Raw genomic sequence first — 10,547 nt, 5'->3', positions numbered from 1 at the left:
AGAATATGTTGAGGGTCAAACCATGCACGGTGGAGTATGTCAGGCTTAGAAGTGTGATCTTGGTGCTGAAGGTAATGGGGTGGCTTTGAAAGGTTTGAGCATGGGAACATTGCTATCAGATGTGTGCTTTCAAAATATCTGACAGACAACATCCCTATCCCACCCCTGGAGTCCCTCACTCCTTTTCCCCTGTTCTATTTTCCTCCATGACACTTATCACCACCTGGCATACTATTTGATTTGTTGGTTGTCAGTCTCCCTCTGCCAGAATGTGAGCTCCATAAGGACAGATAGATAAGCACCTGTCTTGCATTAAACATTCATTAAATAAATGGCATATGGAGCAAATTTCATACAACTTCTCATCTTCAAGCTCACTCATTTATTTGATTGCCATTTCTTCTGGGGGCAATTTATTTTGGTGGGGTAGCCAACATTCTATAAACATGAGAATTAAAATTGAAATCAAGATTCTTTTGGTAACTCCTTTAAATTGGCATTAAGGAAAAACACTTTATCACCAACGATCCATTCTGACTTCTTTCTCAAGAAAATAGGTACCCATCTAGCATCATCTAGACTAGATCTCAAAGGCCACATGCCTTTAATAAACAGGGACAAAAATAAGACAACAGAATAGCTTTATTTGGCATTTTATCCCCACTTGAAAAAAATAATACTTATAAAAGTTTATCATATCTATGATTTTTTTTTACTTTAATGCATTTAGGAAGAAATCTAATACAATGATTACTGAATTAGTACACTTCACAACAAGAGTATTTTAACAGGGGTGCCTGGCAGGCACAGTCAGTAAAGTGTGTGACTTTTGATCTCAGAGCTCATGAGTTTGAGCCCCACAGTGGGCAGAGTTTACTTTTAAAAATAAGTAAATAAATAAAAATTTAAAAATAAATTGAATCCATTCCTAACACCTTTGTTTAGAAATGGGCTCAATAAAAAAAATAATATTTTAATGATCTATAATTTTAACTCCTTAAATTTACATTGAGTTCCTTAAATGTTTGCATATTTAAGTAATTAGTTAATAATTATATCTGATAAAGTTTTAATCTGGATGTTTCAGACCTACCACATTTTCCAGAATTAGGCATGCTTTCATTTGTTTCATGATGTTTCCTCACCAGTTGGGAAATAATTCAGTTGGGTTTCATCGTGCAGTATGCATCATGGGTCCCAGCTGCATTGAGACCTTTATTTACTTCCTGCCTTTGATCACCAGTCTTATCCCCTGACTCATTTTGAGTAGGAAAGTTCCATGCTTGATTCTGTCAACCCACATCCTGCCATCCTAAAAGCACAGGATGCAATTTTCCCTTGCCATCTCTAGAGTATTTTATGTTGCTCGTGTCTCTCACTCTTTGATGACTTCCAAGACCCTCTCTTTGGATATAGTCTTTGAAAGAAGCCAGCTGGGCTCTCCCTGGCCTGCCCTGTCAACTGACCCTGGTGTCTACTCTGCCTCTACCTACTAGGTTTTATTTTGCCAAGTCTAAATTTGGTAAACCACAGTAAGCTGCTCTCCATCTTCAGTTCAAAGCGGTCCTCTACCAATTACTGCTCTCATTTGTTTGATATTTAGGAAAGGATTTGGGCTTTCTATTCCTTGGGAAATTATTTAGCTGGAATGTGATCTTCAGAGCTCAAAATTCAATCTATTGCTTGCCGTGACTCAGAAACAATTACTATTTCCACCCAGAAGAAAAATCTTCTTAAAATAACTGTTCTTTTAAAAAAAAATGGGGGAAAAGTCATTTTTAAAAGTCAAACATTTAAATATTATTACTGAAAGGCTATTAAATACATTGTATGTCTTAAGTGTTGATTGAGATACCTTGGTGTTTAAATTCAATCCTGGAAATTAAAAATAATAAAACAGAAAGAAAAGGGAAAAAAAGATTAGGGGCAAGTACAGAACTCTAAGAAATAAATAAAAAGTGCTCCACATTTTTAAATGCTATTAAATGACGGTGCTGATGTCACCTTTTGAAATGTCAGGAACTATGGAAAGACTATGACGTTTACCTGTAAATTAACAAGTTAGCCTGTCACAGTCATAAATGCTCTTCGAAGACATGAGATTCCTGGGTCAGAGACGAGAGACTTTACTACACACAGCACAGCAGGCAACATGAGCTTCAAGTTCATGTTGGTTCCTCTTATGTTCCAGGTCCCACAGGCGTGATGAAAGTGGTCCAAGTGGGTGCTGCATCCTAAGGATATCTATCACAGCTGGAGAATTCTAAGCTCAGGAAACCCCAGTCTTACAAGGAGTTGCTAAACATATCTGCCCAACCTTTTCCAGAAACAGCTATTATCTTTATCATTCTTGTCAGGAAGCAGATCCTCCCTCTATTCCAGAAAGATCTCTTTCTTTCAAGTGCTGTGCCATGAGCACTAAAAATATAGTATGAAGTAAAAGCTGTCACACGACCTGTAGAAACACCATGGAGAATTGACTCGAACAATATCCATCCCTAATGTAGTCTTTAGAAATATAAAAATGTTGAAAGATTATAAGGACTATAACTCAACTTTATAAGACGTTATTGCAGCATTTAGTAACAAACACAACCACTATTAATTCAGCAAATATTTTGAACCTCAAAACTAGTCATCATTATCAGCAATAAAAAGTTTAACATAAATAAGCACTGTTTTGCATGTGGCACAATGTAAACTTGTTCCAGAAGACAGAATGTTCAAGTAGTCTATGTGATCTTACATTAAAGTAAAACTTCCTATGGATAGCTATAGAGTAAATAAATAATAATGACAATAGCGTAGACTTTTATAATTATGTAAATTTCTAGGGGTAACTGTTTTCTGTCTTTATAGAAGAAATTGAAGGAGGAAGTTATTACAGTAAAAATATAAAATGGAATATATTATGACCTTTCCTTATCTTTCCTTTTTCTTATACCTTAAACAATATCTACTTGCTCCTTACTCTTAGCTAATTGTTCTCTTATTTCTCCAAGAAAATGTTGTCAATTAAAAGAAAATCATCTCGTTTCCAATCACCAAATCTACCAACCTACCTATCCATGTCCATACTTTGTTCCCTCCTGTTAATTGAATTAACTCATCCTCTTCTCTTCTGTTTTTTTAACCTAGATCGCATCCTCTTTCAGCCTCTTCAGAGAATTTTTTCTAGCATTTATCCCCTGACTCTATTTATTCTGCATCATCAATATTCTCCTTATTACTGGCTCATTCTTATCAGTATATGAACGTGCTTCAAAAAACTCTTAAGAGGGGTGCCTGGCTGGGTCAGTTGATAGGGTATGTGACTCTTGGTCGGTCTCAGGGTTGTGAATTTGAGCCTCATGTTGGGTATGGAAATTACTTAAAAATAAAATCTTAAAAAAAAAACCCTCTTAAGAAAACTCTTTCCTGACCTCCTATCTGCCTTCAGTTGTCACCCCATCTCCCACTTCCTCAAAAGAGATCTCTAAATAGTCCTTGTCTCCACTCCCTTACCTCCCCATCTCCTCAACTAAACATCCCTCCTTCCCCATCACCCCACTGAGACCACTATTCTTTAGGTCAACATTTATAGGTACCAAATAGACAAAATTTCAGCTCTTGGTTCTAGTAGAGTATAGACAAAATTCTACTCAAAAACACAATAATCAGCTATCTAATTTACAAAGTGCAAACAATATCTGTCTTCTCTACTTCACAGAGTTGTTGTAAACCAGGTGATAACGCAAGTAAATGTATCTGTAAGCCCCAATGCATCACACACATGTAAGTATTGTGAATTTCTAGGCTACAATTAGAGACATGGATTTGGGGGTTTCTTATGAAGTTCCAGTGTAACACAAGAACTAGAATGTAGTAGATTGTCCACAGACATTGGTTGAACAAACCAATAAACAAATGAAGGAATGGGAATGTTCCATTTGGTAGAGACTCTGGCTGGAAGTAAGTGGAAGCAGCTAACTAGAGTGGTGTCAAAGAAGAGACCAGTGTCTTGAAAATACAGCAGGAAAGTCATTCCTCCCTAAGCAACATGCAGAAACCCCTCCTCCAAAATATCTAAGGCCTCGAATAACTAAGCCTTCATTTTGTTCAAGGACTTGTCTGAGCTTTCAAGGGATCCTTCTTGTCTAAGTTCCTATTTAACTGAGGAGCTATCTCATACAGCCACACAACACAATAAAGATAACACATATAGACATATAAGACATGCCTTTTGGGGCACCTGGGTGGCTCAGTCAGTTGTCTGCCTTTGGCTCGGTCATGATCCCAGGGTCCTGGGATAAAGCCCCACACTGGGCTCCTTCCTCAGCAAGGAATCTGCTTCTCCATTTGCTTCTGTTCATGCTCGCTCTAGCTTACTCTCTCTTTCTGTCTCTCAAATAAATAAATAAAATCTTAAAAAAAAAAAAAAGAAAAGATATGCTTTCCCACTTAGCCAAGATTCATATATCAAGACTAATCAACACCATCAACAAAAATATAAAATGTGTCAAACTCAGTAAGAATATATTTTTGTCATCTGGTGAACAATTGCTTTAGGATATATTTAAAATAAGCTAATGAAGATGTTGAGACCCTGCATTGGGAAAAACAACAGCTTACTTTGTAAAGTTCCACTTAAGTTATGATGGTCTCCTATCTATAAAATACTCAAACTTTGGTGACCCGCATCATAATGTCCCAGACTTTCCCACATAGTCTAGTGGGGTACTTGGAGGCTGGACTGATCAGCATTAGATCAAAAAAGTAAATGTGCTGTTTTCAGATATTTCATTTAAGGTTGGTGGACATCAGTGTAGCATGCAACAGTTTATGGGGGAGAGCAAGAAAGCTTGACGTAAGCACGATGTTGCTGCCACGGTAAACAGTGCCGCAAACCAAAGAAATTTAAAGCACATGCCTTATTGTCAGGTTTAACTTGTTTTACAAATTCAAACAGTCATCCAGCTTTTAAAAACCTATTTCTGCTTCAAAAGCTAACATTTAATGATAAAGATAAAATGAATGTATTTGTGAATATAAATACATGTTCATTATAATTTTTGCCAAATAACTTAATTTTTCAATGTACTGTATAGGAAATTGTCAGAGGAGCTAATAATAAAGACAGAGAAATTTTATTTTTATAAAGATTTTGTTTATTTGCTCATGAGAGACATAGAGAGAGAGGCAGAGACACAGGCAGAGGGAGAAGGAGGATCCCTGCGGGGAGCCTGATGTAGGACTTGGTCCCAGAACCCCAGGATCACGACCTGAGCCAAAAGTAGACACTCAGCCACTGAGCCACCCAGGTGCTCCAAGACAGAGAAATTTTAACAAAGTAGTATCACTAAAGAGCTAAGATATATTCTACTCCTTTCTAGAGATATACATCTACAAACTTGAAATATAAAGTTTTTGAAATATTGTTTTGTCAATATAGTCCCTTTCTATGTATCTTGTATACTACCCTCCTAAATTATACCATACAAATATTTGGCTGAGCACAGACTTGGAGCATCAAAAAGACTTGGATTCGAATCTTCAATGTGTCACTTATTAAATGGCATGTCTCCTCACAGGAAAGTTTTTTAAAGTGGGCATCTGATATGGTTGGATACTCCTGTCATGTGATTTCTGGCTCTGACTTTATCCTATTGGGGCACCATCAAATTAAATGGCTCTGCTTGTGTAATTACATTAGGTTGCATGCCCAATGTAGGCAGGAAGCCTGTCTAGCTTGTGCAACACTGTATCCTCCACATCTACACAATATGTGGCTCATCTCGTTATTTATTTGTTGGAGAATTAATGGATGAATGAGTGGCACAGAACATTGTTTCTCCGCCTTTTGATTCCTTTCAAAGTTCACTTGAAGTCATCTTTACATGAATTTTTCCATACTGATGTTTCTACTGTATTTTATTGTTCCAAGTTACTCAGGGTGTATTATTGGATTATTGATTTAAAACCTTGATCCCACCCATGTTAGTCTTCTAATTTGAGTAGGAAAATCAGGTTTCATAACCTATCTCCTGTTTACTTTAAAAATAAGGAGCAGAACACTTAAAATAATATGCAAAAGGTAATGTCACTAGCAAGCCAGGAAAAGAAACTGGAAAAAAAAAAAAAGAATTTTGCTCTGTGATATTTTTCATTTTTTTAGAGACTTTATTTATTTATTTTAGAGAGAGAGAATGTGCACATGTGCTAAAGTGAGTAGTGAGGAGAGGTAGAAGGGGAAGGACAGGGAAAAGCAGACTCCACACTGAGTGTGGAGCCCAATGCCGGGCTGGATCCTATGACCCTGAGATCATGACCTGAGCCAAAACTAAGAGTTGGACACTTAACCAGCTGAGCTACCCAAATGCCCCTCTATGACATTTTCAAAGCTTTTCTTTCTGAACTTAATGTTGATCTCTAATTTGATGAGGGTGTGAATAAGTAACACTTTGATCCACCCTGGAAGGAGTCTACCAGTGTGATAATTATGGTGAGCAACTTTGCAATCTCTACTAAAAGCTTTACAAATGTTTACATTCTTTGCCTAGTTTTTCACTTCCTTGACTTATCCTAAGAAAATAATCAGAGATACAGGGTACCTCATTGGCTCAGCGGTTGAGCATCTGCTTTCCGCTCAGGGTGTGATCTGATCCCAGGGCCCTGGGATCGAGTCCCACATCAGGCTCCCTGCAGGGAGCATGCTTCTCCCTCTGCCTATGTCTCTGCCTCTCTCTCAGTGTCTCTCATGAATAAATAAAAAAAATATTTTTAAAAAATAATCAGAGATGCATCCCTGTGTAGGGATGATATGGATAAGGGTATTAATTGAAAATAGAGTAAAAATGTACTAACATAGGAGGTTGACTTAGTACACTAGAATACCAGGAAGTTACTCAAATTTGTGTAAGGGAGGAATGATTATACTTGAAAATTACCAAAGAGAGAGGAATAAATCACAAATATAAGTGAAAACTACTCCAATTATTCAAAATATAAATTAGAAATGTATGTATTTTAAATATTATATTTATATTTTATTCATGATATATACATGTGTTTATATAGACTAGAATAAAATATGTTAGATTTTATGAGGTTATTCTGCAATAACAAATAATCTAAAATTTAGAAACATAAAATAAAGGTGAAATTCTTGCTTTTGTTTCATGTCAGCTGAGGTCAGCTGTAGCTCTGCTTCATGAATCCTCTTTGTTCTACTATTTAGTCTGAAGATACAGTCCTTCTTTGGTAGTTTGTTCTTCACATGTAGAGAAAGAAGAGTCGAGGGAAAGCCATGTGACAACAATTTCCACAATAACCATTATCTAATTTTAGGGCTAATTTTTCTTTTCTTCCTCATACTCCTATATATGTTACTTTTTTTCTGTAGTGAACACATATGTTACTTTTAAAAGCAGGGGAAAAGAATCACACACAAAAAGAAATCCATTGTATTATACCACATGGCTCACCTCCCGTTTTACTTCCTCCTGATTAAGTCGTATACTGTCGATCTATGATCAAGTGTGTCCTGATGTATCATTGGCTACAAGTGTTGTTGATCTGGTTGGTCTGTCATTCTTTCTCACTGAGTCATGTGTAGACTACCTGTAACACCTTATAACTCCATAAAGTAGGTCTATAAACAGTATCAATTACATTACTGAAGAGTGGCTATTGGTATGGCATATTGCCCAGTGGTTCTCAGCTGGAGATGATTCTGCTCCCCAGAGGTCATTTGGCAATGTCTGGAGACATCTTTGGCCATTACCGTTTGGTGGAGGAAGAGTTTGCTTGTGACACCTAAGTAGATAAAGGCCAGGAATGCTGCTAAGACAAGCTCCTCCCACCTCCCAAAAAATTATGCAGCTGAAAAGGTTAAAGGTACTAAGACTGAGAAACCATGTGGCTCCATGATCGTGTAATTCATACTTAAAAAGGGAACTAGGAATGGTGCAAGCGATTTGACACCTAAGTCTTACAAGCTCAGCCTTCAGACAAGGATGGTGTACTCACATCAATGTAACATGTAATTGAAGACAGTGCTGTTAACTGGCCTCATTGACCAATCAGAATACACATTCATGCATCTTACCATCAGGACTTATGGTCTAAGTTAAAATTTAAAATAATTTAGAAATAATGTCTGAATGATGACTTTGAGATTCAGTCTTGAGAGTGATTGGTCTGGGCTTTTGCACAGGAAATTGACCACATGAGGAGGAAGATTTGGAAAAAAGCAAGGAATGTTATGATGCTTTGTCAGTCTTGAGTAACTTCAATCCTGCAACCATTACCATCATTTGTGTCCATGTGTATCACTTCACCTTCATCATCACCACATATTTAGAAGCATCTTATAATATTTGTCTTACACATTCTATTGTCAAGGTTATTAACTGACTACAATCTTATTCTAAATTTCAAACAAATATTACCTGCATATTTCAATTTTAGAGATCATTTTGTAAAAGATTCCACTTCAAAAATTATTTTTAAATAATTAAAATGTGACCTGTGTTGTCTTTACTACTTGCTACATCTTTCCCTATTCCTTACTTAGAAACACCATCCCACCAAAACTCAAAGGCCTCTTTTGCCACTTGCTCTGTGCTGAAGTTCCACATCTTCACAAAACAGTACATCCTTCACCCCTAGTATGTAGATTAGCATCACACCCATGTAATATGCCCCATCACATCACTGCAGTGAAACCTGTCTCTTGGTGAAATTATGGACTTCAAAAAAAAAAAGAGACTCCTTATAATCTATCTTTGTAACCCCAGAGATTTACAGTATCCAGTCATGGCAGAGGTCAATAAATGATTATGGGTTATGAATTCCCTCAGTGACCAGGTTTAATTAGAGAGAAGGAAGAATGAATTAAAGCTGCTTTTTATTTTAAGGGGTGAATAGAGTAGCCTTTCAAAAGAGCACATATGGGGATCCCTGGGTGGCGCAGCGGTTTAGCGCCTGCCTTTGGCCCAGGGCATGATCCTGGAGACCCGGGATCGAATCCCACATCGGGCTCCTGGTGCATGGAGCCTGCTTCTCCCTCTGCCTGTGTCTCTGCCTCTCTCTCTCTGTGACTATCATAAATAAATAAAAATTAAAAAAAAAAAAAAAAAAAGAGCACATATGTATATAGCTTTGCACAGTGGCAGTATTGTAGCCAATGAGGTTTATCTGAGGCACGATTATAGCTAATCAAAAGATATCTATCTATCTGTCTATCCATCTATCCATCTATGTCACGTATGTTGACACACAGGAATGAATATCTGCTGGTGAGATTTCATCAGGAAGACTATAGAATAGGAATCATATTTTGAAGCAAGAGAGGCTTTCTAGGTTCCTCAATTCATTAGGCAATGCCCTATGCCAACGTGACCAGGTCCTACCCTGCTCTAAAAAATAAAGCTACACCTAGGACACTGTTCTTTACTATGTGAGTTCTTCAAACTGAAAAATATTTTTCCTGAAATCATAGCTGATGAAATTCTAACACACATTGCAATGATATGGCTAAAAAATATTTGACTACATATTAACAATATGTAGTTTTGATGTAAGAAATCATTTTTGGTATTTTTTAACATATGCCTGTAGCTTTAGAATTTAAATATAGAACACTATGGTGAAAAGTTTTTAAATTTTACAGTTTATTGAGTTATATTTTTTAAATAAGTTATATTTTTTAAATACTATGATATATTCATTGTTTCTTTTTATTATTTTCAGGTTCAACTTTGATTTAACTTTTTTAAAAACACATACTCTGGCAATAATTGCTCTCTTTTTTCCGTGGTTGTCCTTAGATCCTAATGGCTACAACTTCATATTTGGAATTCTTGGTGACATTGAACTTAGTATTTTATTATATACCTTCTTCTGTTGATCACTAACATTTTCTTATAGATGCCGTATCTCCCACTGAAAGCTCCCTGCAAAGGGTGTTGCGTTGCACGCAGGTATTCTGAACTTAAAAATGGGTTGCATTTCCAAAGCCATGCATGTTTTCAATATATATTTATCAATTATCTATCCTATGCCAGACTCTGCTAAATGTTGGGAATAAATACAGCCTACTTGATTGGAAGTTGATTTTTTTTTTTTTTTTTTTTTTTTTTACTTAGAATGCGTTTTTCCATAAAGGCAGTGCTTCAAAATGAGGTTATGTTCCCAGAGGACACTCGTAAATCAATTGTATATACTACATGGTTTTATTGCGTTCATCCTTTGTTCTGAGTTCTGGATCCTAATTGCAAAGGTACTAACTTGCCAGTGCTTTATTCCCTCCAAGAAGAGTAAAATTTAAATTGTGGCACATAACAACGTTTTCCAAAAATGGCAGCAAACTGTACTTCAATACTGCAATGAACAAAACAGAGTCTATGCCCAGTTCCTAAGGTGGATCTTGACTACTTGTCCTCAATTAGCAGATGGTGTTCTTCTGACTACTCCCATGAATCCAAAGGTATAACCAGAATGAAGGGAAAAATTTCTTACATATTTGAAGGAAAGAATTTCTTTCCCCCTCTCCCATTGGGTATGAT

At 36.6% G+C, this 10,547-nt stretch overlaps 1 pseudogene; it reads left to right on the top strand.

Moving 5' to 3' along the window:
- Positions 1–9,137: 9,137 nt before the first annotated feature.
- Positions 9,138–9,289, top strand: LOC144289624 (U4 spliceosomal RNA; annotated as a pseudogene).
- Positions 9,290–10,547: the final 1,258 nt, after the last annotated feature.

The sequence above is a fragment of the Canis aureus genome, chromosome 1 (genome assembly GCF_053574225.1).
Source record: "Canis aureus isolate CA01 chromosome 1, VMU_Caureus_v.1.0, whole genome shotgun sequence".
In the NCBI taxonomy this organism is placed as follows: Eukaryota; Metazoa; Chordata; class Mammalia; order Carnivora; family Canidae; genus Canis; species Canis aureus.
Note: the sequence above shows the minus strand (reverse complement) of the source record. Positions and strands in the feature narration are given on the sequence as shown.